The sequence below is a fragment of the Telopea speciosissima genome, chromosome 11 (assembly GCF_018873765.1).
Source record: "Telopea speciosissima isolate NSW1024214 ecotype Mountain lineage chromosome 11, Tspe_v1, whole genome shotgun sequence".
Classification (NCBI taxonomy): domain Eukaryota; kingdom Viridiplantae; phylum Streptophyta; class Magnoliopsida; order Proteales; family Proteaceae; genus Telopea; species Telopea speciosissima.
The window spans coordinates 19,836,471-19,848,601 of NC_057926.1; the positions used below are offsets into that span (position 1 = coordinate 19,836,471).

General features: G+C 41.0%; 1 pseudogene; it reads left to right on the top strand.

Annotated features, from left to right (window-relative positions):
• The first annotated feature begins 8,892 nt into the window (after positions 1-8,892).
• LOC122644852 lies at positions 8,893-10,297 on the top strand (annotated as a pseudogene).
• The last annotated feature ends 1,834 nt before the right edge of the window (positions 10,298-12,131 follow it).

Consider the following 12,131-nt stretch of genomic DNA (forward strand, 5'->3'; position numbering starts at 1 on the left):
ATTAGTCCGGCCAATGGGGAAGAATTTTTTCAGAAATTCCTGCTGCATCCCCGCCCATGTAGAAGTACTAACCGAATCTAGGGAATGAAGCCAGTGTTTGGCTTTGTCCTTTAAGGAAAATAGGAATAGGAGTAACTTTAGGGCATCTGGCGAGAGGTCTTGAATTTTGATTGTAGAGCATACCTCTAAGAACTCATCAAGATGCTTGTAAGGCTCCTCATTAGCAAGTCCATAATAGGATGGTAACATCTATATGATGCTGGACTTGATCTCATATTAAGCAGCCTGAATAGCAGGCAGCTGAATACAAGATGCAGGGGTATAGGCAGTTGGAGTGAAGTGCTCACTCAGCGGTCTTCCTGGCTGATTTCCGTCACCCATTTTATTATTATTATCCTTATCCCTTGGTCTAGCTACAGATCGCTCTATTTCTAGGTCAATGGCAGTTAGGTTGGGGTGCAAAGAACGCCGACCATGCATAAAACACAACATAGGTTGAACGTGCTAATTAAACAAAAATTACAACGTGATAACTAATAAAAACAATTAATAAAAATAAGAATCAGAACTAAAAAGTAAAAAAAAAATAACTAATTTAAAACTAACGAAAATACTTACCTGGTGTTGGCGGTTGCGCAATTCCACGTGCTGCCCTCGATGAACGATTACACATATAATGGGCTGGGGGAATTAAAATTAAACCTAAACACCCAATCTAATGCTGGAATAAAAAAAAATTACATAAAATAACGTTAATTACATAAAGTCTAGGAATTAAAAGTAAACCAAATGGACAACTTGTTCTACTCGATCTACTTAACTTCCTGCACAAACAAAGAGAATGTTAGGTATACTAAATTAACCTAATAAATAGATTAAAAATAAATTCTGGAATTATAAAATTAAAACTAAAACAAAGTAACACAAAACAACTCAATCAATCTTAGCAACCGTGCTTCGGTTCCCCAGCAACGACACCAAAATTTGATCGTGTCGTTAACCGATCAAAAATAAAACTCTAAATTAATGTAGCAAGTAGCAAGTAAGGGGTCAATCTACGGGGAACTGGAAGGCTAAATTACTCGGATGATAAGATGAAAGTGATGAAAATTAAAATGCATTAAATCTTATTTTTAAACTAAGAACAAAAGAAACAAATCTAAGTTAACAACGATATGCAAATACGGGAGAAGACTATCTGTAGGGTTCGAATCCCCAATAGGTTGCCATTCAATTCGGTTGCATGCTTCGGTTTATTATAAGCACAGGCCTAATAATACCATACAATGTAGGGTTTCTCCTAGGTATGGACTATCTTGACGAGTACTATCATCCTTCGCTTACAGGACTTGGCATGCTTAGTTCATTCAGCTATAATCCATCATCAGCACAACCACATAAGAACAGAATACCATTGTTTGAATGAAAAATAATGAATCACAGAAACAGATTTTTTTAACTAAATACATCAATTAAAATCATCCAAATAGGGATGGGGTCTCAACATCAAGCAATCAAGAATACAAACCAGAATTTTCAATAGCAAACACCATTAGTTCATCTACACCTAAAGACAGAGAGAACTTAGCCAATCATGGTGCTAAGAGACAAAGGACAGCAATGGTGACGACAATCTATGGAGATGAAGCTACTGGAACGGTGATCACTCCCTCCTCCCCTTGCCAAACCCAAGATCCAAAAACAAAAAAAAAAAAAAAAGAAGAATAAGGAAAACAGAAAGAAGAAGAGAAAGAGAGCACGGTTTGATTGCTTCAATGGAAATAAATCTCCCCCAATCTGTCCGTGGGTTTTATAGTTGGTTTTTAAAAAGAATTTAATAAAAAAAAAAAAACAAAAAGAGAACGTGAGAGATAAAGGAGAGGTAGAGATAGAGATTCCGTGAGGGATTTGGGAATTAGGGGTAGTGAGATGGGAGATTAGGATATGGGCAGCATATGGGATTAGATGGGATTTTAAAAATTAAACTAAGATAAAGATAAAAGGGACTAGATTGGAATGGGAGAGTAAAAGAGAGAGAGATACGTGTGAGATAGGGATGACTTCTAAAAAAAAAAAAAAAAAAAAGATAGAATAAGGTTTGGATTAGGAAACTAAGAGAGAGAGAGAGAGAGAGAGCGTGTAAGATGGGGAATTAGGAGGATAAAATATATTTCAGAAAGTGGAAACCGTGTGGGGTTTGAATAAAATAATAATAAAAAAGGAAAGTGAATGGGGGAAAGAAAAAAAAAGAAAAAAAAATAAAATATATATAAAATATATGGAAGAGATAAAATAGGAGAGGAAATAAAATAAGAGAATAAAATAGAAGAGAGAGAAAATAGGGGAGGAAATTCATCCAACAATGAAGGAGGGGCCCACTTGTATTATGCCAGTCAATCTTCCTTGGTTCTGGGCTCGAGCTTGCATTGCAACTCATTTTCGGCCCATTATTCTTTTCTGGCCCAAAAAGAATAATTGCATGAATGGACTCCGAAATCAATGCGTACTTTTAATGCAACGCGTCCATCTTGCTCAGAATTCAGCCCTCTTTGTAACCATGAAAAGAAACTGGACCACTTTACGTATAAATTAGAAGATATGATGCCTGATAGTTCAGAATAGCATGAAATCGCATAAAATATCCCTGTACCCTGAAAAAGACAGAAAATACCCAAGGTAGCTCCATTCTAAGCAGATAAAAAAATAGAATTAAATGGAATAATTTCACACATAAATGTGCTCATCACCTGCTGGTTCAAATAGTTAAGAGAAGAAAGAAGGAAAGAAAGAAAAGGAGAAGGAGAAAAGAGAAAGAGGAAGGGAAGGAAGAAGTGGTTTGTGAGTTGGAGCTTGGGATCGACCTTTCCATAAGCTAGGTAATCAAACCTGAACTTAGAACACTCTCCTTACCTTGATTTACATTTGTTCTAAGTGTTGAGCTCAAATCCATAAGCCATTTAGCCTTGTCCTTGTATATAAAGTGTAGAATCACCATCTAGAGACCCAAGGCAGCTTTGGATCTTGCATGCATGTATGTTTTAGCATGATCTAAGTAGTTATTATGCTGTATATAATTTGTGTGCATGATAAAACTCAATTCCAGCTATGATCCTAGGTAAATCCTTGTTTATAGTCCATGGATAGTAGCACCGAGACACCCAACCTTGCATGCATGTTGTGTAGTATGATCCTTAGCCATGATAACTACTCTAATGAACCAACTATGACCTATACCCAACCTGTTTTGGGAGATTAATGATGTTCTCAAGTCTGATTTTAGCCAGGCTTGGACATCTCTGTGATGTCAGAACCCAAACCATCATCCCCATGGCTAACCGAGCTTGGATGCTCAAAACCCATCCCATTCAACTAATTACACATGTTACAACCCTCCTGGGGTCATCCATGGTCGAATTGGGATGACCCCAATAGCCAAAACCAGATTTAGAGTCTAGAATCCCGTGTCCTACGGGGACTGGGCATTGCACTGGGAGTTGCACCCAAACGCCCAGTGAAACACCTAGTGAAAGGCCTAGTGGCTGATTTGTGACCAAACCTAATCCAAACCTTATGGGACTTCACCCACAGCCCCAAAATAGTATTTCTAACATAAAAACCATCATGAAATCCTACCCCATGCAACCTTGTTGTCCTCACTTTGGGTGCACCAATAAGCCCCATTGGCCATGATTCGAAGAGGGACCATGAGCCCAAATGTGAGCAAACCATGGGGAGGACCCTTGCCATAACTACCCAAGGTTGATGAGACACAGAACAAGTGAAACCCTGAAAGAAACCCCCACTGTTGTTACATTTTATTCTCTGGGTGATGCACTGGGTGTTTGACCCAAAGGCCCAGTGGAAGTCCCAGAGAATTATAGCTTAGTGATTATGAACTCAAACCTGAATCAAACACAACCTAGACTAACCCTAGGACCTTAATCTAATCTGAACCATGTTTGACACATCTTAATGGTCCGGTTAACTTAGGTTATAACCCCAAGCATGAGGCACAATGTCAAATTCTAACTGGGACCGAGCTGACTGAAGGACAAGTAGGATTTGCACAAGGTGAGTGGAATTACACCATGGGTGTAGGTGTAACATGACTGATGACTCGTGACAACAACAATAGCAATATTTACTATTTTATTTATTAAATTGCTTTATATTGTTATTGACTCTGATACATATCTGATGGCTATTGGAATTGAATGTTAATGTTATACTTGTGCAATTGCTAGACTAGATGCCATAGCCGACTTGGAAATGAGGCCTGTGGTAGCCCGTAGAATGGGATGCGGTTGACACCACCCGACTCATACTATGCCATATAGAATGCATTGGGCTAGAGTATCATCACCCGTACTACAAACCCTTGCCAACAGGTGTTTAGGTGTTGGATACCATAAAAGTGTGAGGCCAATGTCTCAAAGAGGCATTGCTCGATCAGTAGACCCATCATGATCATTAGGACATGGTGGTAGCACGGAAATGCGTAAGACCAATGTCTCAAGGAGACATTGTTCGATCGATAGACCCACCAGTCAATAGGGCTAGTGGTAGCACAGTGGTAACCTAGAGGGCAGGTCGGGCTGACCATGGTGATGGATGCGGGAGCCAATTGATTTTCTCCAACAACTCAATGGGTGTATCACGAGAAGAGGTTAGAATCCTGCACCAGGGATACATGTATTGGGGATTGTAGTAGCACGGAACCTGCCTTAGCTTTGTTGTTGGGTGGCTAAATAATAAAATGAATCTTATTTCATATAGGTTCATTTAGTTGTACTTGCATATGCATGCATAGTTTATATTTCATTCACAGGCTCAATGGAGCTCACACTCTTGTATATTCTCTTTTAGATGATTTTGCAGGTATTGGTTTGCCAATGAATGATGAAGCTGTTGATGGAACTATAGACCTTCCTCATGTTGTTGATCTACAAAAATTTTGTTATTATTTAAGTTTCTTTCTCTCAAGAAGTGTAATTATCAGAGTATTATACGTTTAAGCATAAATGAATATGTATATGGTAAAACACAGGTATTTGGAATTTTATTATAAATGATATAAATCATCTATGGGTAGTTCAAGCCTTCCGTTGCACTCTGATATATATTTATTATCTTTTTACCCTCATTGTGTGGTTTGTGACATGTAAGTACTGCTTCTGGATCCTTGGGGATTGGCGGATGTCGTAGGATATCCAGGTCACTTGCCTAAATCCTCCCAGGGGTGATTTGGGGAGTGACAACCAGGGTTGAAAGAAAGATGAACCGAGGTACGAAGACCGAAGAACTGAGCATAACAAAAGCAAGACTCGACCAGAAAGGAAAAAAGATGACTTCGGACCAAGTGGCTCAAAAGGAGCCCCGATCTATACCATCCTTGGAGGACTAGGGCAAGAGTCAACAAGGAAGACCAAAGCTAGTGCATGATTCGTGGGAGTTGCAGAAGTGCCAAACAAAATGGCATGGACAAAGACAGTCATCTCCTTCACCGACACTGACCTAGAAGGTATAAGTTTGCCACATGATGATGCTTTGGTTGTGCTGGTAGAGATTGCAAAAAGAACTATACATTAGGTATTGATAGATACGGGAGAATCAGTAGACTTGATGTCGCTTGACGCATAGGCTTCGGGGACGACGTACTCAAACCCGAAGACACACCACTCACGGATTCTCAGGAGCCTCGGCAACTGTCAAAGGCTCAATCTAGCTAATGGTTACAATAGGAGAAGAGCCTTTCCAAGCGACCATCAAAGTCAAGTTCATGGTGGTGAGGTCGGTTGTGGCCTTTAACGCGATACTTGGGTGACCGACCCTCACTGCCCTCCAAGCAATCATCTTTTTATTTTATTTATTTATTTTTTTATCCCGAATATTATGTGGGGCCCAGGGGAGGCCCCTAGACTTTATTGATCAAAAACATATAACTAGAAAAGTACACGGGGGGGACATAGCCACCTTACCCCAACCCAAGGGTACAAAAACTCTCCTCTCATCTCACTTTAAGCCCACCCATACAATGACACTGAAACCGAATAAAACCAAAACCATCTCAATTTTTAGTATCTTAGAACTGGGAATCCCAATTTGTCCTCCCAGAGGATCCTGCGAAGTTCTCTAGGGAGCACACTTTCCTCATGGAAAGTAGTGTTGGAAGAAGTCTGACAAGTCTGGTTAGCTAGGTGATCCACTGCCCTATTGCTTTCCCTGAAAGCAAAATCTATGTTTGCCTTGCTCTGTGTGTAGTACTGGAGATTTCTTGAAACAAGTACCAGCCCTTCCACAGAATGCACTTTTTCCTTTTAGCCATTAAAGCCAACATGGCTGAATCCGTGTTCACCATAACATCAGTCAAGCCCAGATTCACACACCATTTCAGACCATCTCGCAATGGCCTCAACTCAACGACAGAGTTCATGCATTCTCCATAAAAATTAGAGAGGCCACTATCATCCTTCCCTCCTTGTCCCTAAGGATTCCCCCACCGCCTCTTATTTCAGGGTTGCCTTTACATGCCCCATCAACATTGAGCTTGACTGAAACAAATGGGGGGCACCAATAGACAGCATGTGGCATTTTAACTCCAGCTACCATTCTTCTAAGCCCAAAGCAGTCAAGAATTAATTCCTCCCTGGCATTCCCTGCTTGTTTGAGATTTGTAGGGAAGTAGAGGCTGTTTACCCATATTTTAATTGTCTAAATTATTGTTCCTGTAGTTCTTGTCCCCTCATCATGCCTGCGAGTATTTCTTTCGTGCCAGAGTTACCAAATGATCAGGGAGGGTATTAGCCCCATGATGAAGCCATGCAGCTTGCTTCGGCTAGCAAGCCCTTGCCATTGGCGAAGCTTGCTCCAAGCAATCATCTCACCGACCCACCTAAAGATGAAGTTCCCAATAGAGAATGGAATCGATAAAGTCAGAGGTAACCAGAAGAAGGCCAGAGAATGCTACACGACTTCATTAAGCAAAACAAAGGCAACGTTCAAGGAATGGCCATGTGCATAAAAGATCTCATTAAAGATTTGAGAGATGAGTTGACCAAGCACCGAGGATGACCGGTGGAAGACCTCATCCCTTTTTTCACTCAGTGAAGATGACCCTACAAAGATAGTCAAAAAAGGCTCACTGATGAGTGAAGGGCAAAAGACAAAGCTCGGTGAATTTTTGAAGGAGAACTCAAACATGTTTGCCTGGTCAGCCTCGGACATGCCTGGGATTCTGAGGCACATCACCGAACATCGGCTACATATCAATCCGACCAGGAAGCCCATTCAGTAGAAGAGGAGAAATTTCACCCTCGATTGACAGTCGACGATCAAGGAAGAGGTGAAAAAGCTCCAATAGTCAGGCTTCATCAGGGAAGAGAAGTTCCCGACTTTGCTTGTGAATGTCGTAATGGTTCCCAAGTCAAATGGGAAGTGGAGAATGTGTATGGATTACACCGACCTCAATAAGGCGTGTCCTAAAGATGAGTATCACTTGCCTTGGATTGACCTACTAATCAATGCCACCATTGGTCACGAGATGCTTAGTTTTATGGATGCGTACTCAAGCTACAACCAAATCCTAATGCATAAAGAGTGTTGGTCAACTGGGTCAATTGAGGTTTTTTAGAGTGGTGTTGTCATTGTTGGTAACCTTATTTTCCATATTGGTGATGCGGCAAAGGTATTTGGTGAGTTGGAAGAGCTGAAATGGTCAAAAAGTCACCTATACAATAACAAGGGCATTTTTATCATTTAACAGGGTTACAGGCATCTAGAAATGTGGAACACCATTTACGTTATTAGCTTACAAAGTGTTTGGTGAAGGTTTCATATTGTTAAAGTTATGATTTCACAGGTTCATGCTATGGTAGTGACTTTAATGCCATTTTTGGAAATTTTAATGGCAATTATGGGTGAAGTGGTATTCATAAGAAATGTAATTCGTTGCGTTGTGGTTCCAATGCAACCAGAATCACTCATTTCTGAGTTAGGATGAAGTGGTTTGTGTGGCTGAAAAGGAGTAGAACCATTGGCAAAAGTTTTAATGCGTGAGTGTGCACGACTTGCATTAAATGCAGATTGACATAAATGCCAATCTAAAGTGGGATCGTGATCATCTACGGCCTGCTGCCCATAGCGGTCATAGCAACGCACTAATGAGGTGAGGTGTAATGACTGCCTTACCCCCGCTCGGGCAAGGCTTTCGAGCAGGGATAAGGCGGTCATTATGCCTCGCCTCGTTAGTGCGCTGCTATAGCCGCTACGGGCAGGCAGGCCGTAGACGATCTGAATATCTAAAGTGACATAATTAAAAGCCCCCGCACCCTTTGTTTGATGGAGTTGTGGGAGAATCTCTCATATACGAATACCTTTCCCATAACCTCTTGGGGAGTCCAGCTCATGTTCACGTACGTGAGCATACGAGAATGGCTCCCAGCTGTTCAAATGGAATCCACTTTGTGAGATCGAAATGGATGAATTCCATTTGAACAGCTGGGAGCTGTTCTTGTTCACCCACTTACGTGAACGTGAGCCCAACTTCCTCTTGGGCTGTGTCAGTTGGACCTCCTCACATACAAAGTGGAAACTTTAAAGAATAGTATACAACCAACCAAATTGGTTAACATGATCTTAACCACCCATATGGCAAGCGCTGCTAGCTTCTACCCATCTGCAATCTGTGTAAGTTCCTTAAGAAGGGGGAAGAGAACAAAAGAAGTGGAGTGATCTATCATCTATAATTGAAAAAATAGTTAGTTTGGGGGGGAGAGAGAGAGAGAGAGAGAGAGAGTCATCTTCCTTTAAGAATGCATGATTGACAATGAATTCATGAAGCGCAGACCCATTTCACCAAGCTCAAACTTCTCACTTGTGATTTATTCCTCATGGAGAAGATAGACAAATCAAGGGAACCAGAGAGAATGGATAGAACCACCTTCCATGTAGCCATGTTGCCATGGTTGGGCTTAGGCCACTTAACTCCATTCCTACACCTTGCAAACAAACTTGCCGAGAGAGGCATCAAGGTCTCCTTCATGCTACCCACCAAAACACAAGCCAAATTGGAGCACCTCAACCATCATCCTCACCTCATTCATTTCATCCCCCTTACTGTTCCTCACATCGACGGCCTTCCACCTGGTGCCGAAACTACATCCGATGTCCCCTTACCCAAGTTCCCTCTCCTCATGGTTGCAATGTCCCTAATGCAAGATCAAGTTGAAGCTTCTTTCAACAATCTTAAACCCAACTTGATCTTGTTCGACTTTGCTCACTGGGTTCCAACCTTATCACGCCGGTTTGGCATCAAATCAATCCACAACTCCGTAATCAGTGCCTCCTCAACTGCCCACCACTTAGTCCCAGTGCGTAGTTTACACAAGGGCCAAGACTATTCTGAGTTGATGCATCCACCTTCTGGCTTCCCATCTTCATCACTGAACCTCCAAGTCCATGAAGCCCGGTTATTGATGGACTTCATTTCTCGTGAGTACATCAATGGAATGTCATTCTACCAAGTCTTGATGACCTCAATGAAGGAAGCCGACGCTATCTCCTTCAGGACATGCCGGGAAATCGACGGCCCTTATTGTGACTATATAGAGAGCCAGTACGGAAAACCAGTGCTGTTAGTCAGACCGGCACTGCCAGAGCTGCCAACTACTCAGCTCGAACTCAGTGGGTAGAGTGGTTGGGACAATTCAAGCCTGGATCTATTGTTTACTGTGCATTTGGAAGCGAATGTATCCTTAAGAAGGACCAATTCCATGAGCTGGTGTTGGGGTTGGAATTGACAGGGCTACCATTCTTGGCTGCCTTGAAACCACCATTTGGGGCTGGAACCATCGAAGAGGGATTACCAGAGGGTTTCAAGGAGAGGGTTAAAGGGAGAGGAGTTGTTCATGGGGGTTGGGTTCAACAGACACTTATACTAGAACGCCCATCTGTTGGGTGCTTCATGACCCATTGTGGCTCCTCATCTATGTGGGAATCCTTAACAAATAAATGTCAAATTGTGCTATTACCTTACATTTCAGACCAGTTTCTCAATGCGAGGATGTTGAGTGGAGATCATCTAAAGGTGGCTGTTGAGGTGGAGAGACGGAAAGAGGATGGGTGGTTCACGAGGGAGGAGGTGTGCAAGGCAGTGAAACTGGTGATGGATGATAAGAGCAAAGTTGCAAGCGAAATCAGATCTAACCACAGTAAGTGGAGAGACTTTTTGTTGAAGCCAGGCCTTGAGTCCTCATATATCGATAGCTTTGTTCAAAAGCTTCATGAAATGATCTACTAAAACATGCATGATTGCTGAAAGTGTCTCAGTGTGAGTCTGTTCTGTGCTCAGTCTGTTCTGTGCTCTTATGCGAGTATTCTGATTTGAATAATGTAAGTAGTTGTAGTTAGTATAGCCTACGTGGGAGTCTTTATGTGAACTATATAACTACTTCAGTGGTTAAGTAGAAGTGGCATTATGGTAGGATCGAGGTACAAAAAGTTAATAGATTTTTCTCCTCTCAATTTAGAGATTTGTAAGTTCCCTGGTAGTACTCCTTAATCCAACGGTCATGAGAGATTCAACCTTTGTTAGAAAATCCCTAAGTTTTGTGTAACCCTAATCCATCTCTATACAATGATCTAGAACACGATTGAATGAAAAGAATGGGAAAACAATGTGTACCTTGCACCCACGTATGTTGAAGAAGAACAACATAAAATAACCCATAATCCTTTGTATTGTCATCCTTCACGAATGAAGCTTTGATAAGGATCTTCTCCAGTCTCCTTGTCTCACACACACCTCTCACATTCTTGGCGAGAAGAACAGAGAATGAGATCAAGTGGCTGTAGGGATCCTAATCATATATTTATAATAAATACAAACTCTAATCCAATCCGTCCCCACAATAGAAAAAACTAATATATCCTCATCAACCTTAAAGTGGTCCCAACTCGGGTTTTATGCCCATGGACCCACACCAATAGCTAGGGTATATAATTAATTAAGTCCAATATGTTATTAAAAGATCTTACAATCTCCCACTTGAGCTACATTAACTATACACATCTCCCTAATGGTCTGGCTAGTGAGTCACATTGCAAATTACCACTTTAAAACCTTGATTCAGCCAACAAATTGACTCATGTCGAACAACAACAAAAGATACACCTCAACATACAGTGTAAAATTTTCTGTCATCACAAACACAAGCTTACTTGCTAACCAGAATCGCAATGAAAAATTAACCATGACAACCATCATGTGATCACATAAACCATATTGTCATACCCTTATGGGTCCTTTACTTTGATATTAACCATCACCCCTTGGGCAAACCGCCACAAAACCAGTTAATATCTAGCCTTGGTTTACCGCCTAACTTTGGCTAAATACCTCCTTTGGCTATTACCGCCATGAAACCTTAGCATTACCGCCTTGAAACATTGACATATCAACAAACATATGCATATAAATGCTAAACCAAGCAAAACCAGGCACATTCATAATTGTCCATGCTCAACAAACCAAATGTATAACATAACAGTTAATCAAGATGAACAAGCTCCAGCTGAGCTCCCACTAACTAATCAAAATAAGTAATAAGCTCCTACTGATTAACTAAAACAAGCAATGATCCACCAAGTAAATTCTATAAAACTTTTGAAACAACTGCCTGAACCCAAAACATTAATCCTTTTCTTATTAGAAAACACTTGATTTTAATGAGAGTAAGAGAAGCAAAAAAAGATTCCCAAGATCATACATCATGGAGGAACAAGAAGCAATCATCAAGATATTAGTCATGAATAAATAAGCCAGTCAATTACATAATCATTGCACTTACCAATATAAAATCAAATAAGAGTTACAACTTTTACTACATCTCTATCCTTTGGGATAGGAATGCATTGGTTCTCTTATTCATCCGTCTTTACCGTAAAAGGAACAATCACTCCTGAAAATCCTATCATCTTTGGGCAAAAGGAACCCCCAGATTATTGTCTTTTCTAACATGTGTTTCCTTAACTTAGGTGACATCACCTTTAGGCAAATGTCACCAACTTTGCTGCTAAACAAAATCATAAAAGCATAAGATGTCCCACTTTGGTGGATTTCACCCAACTCTTTC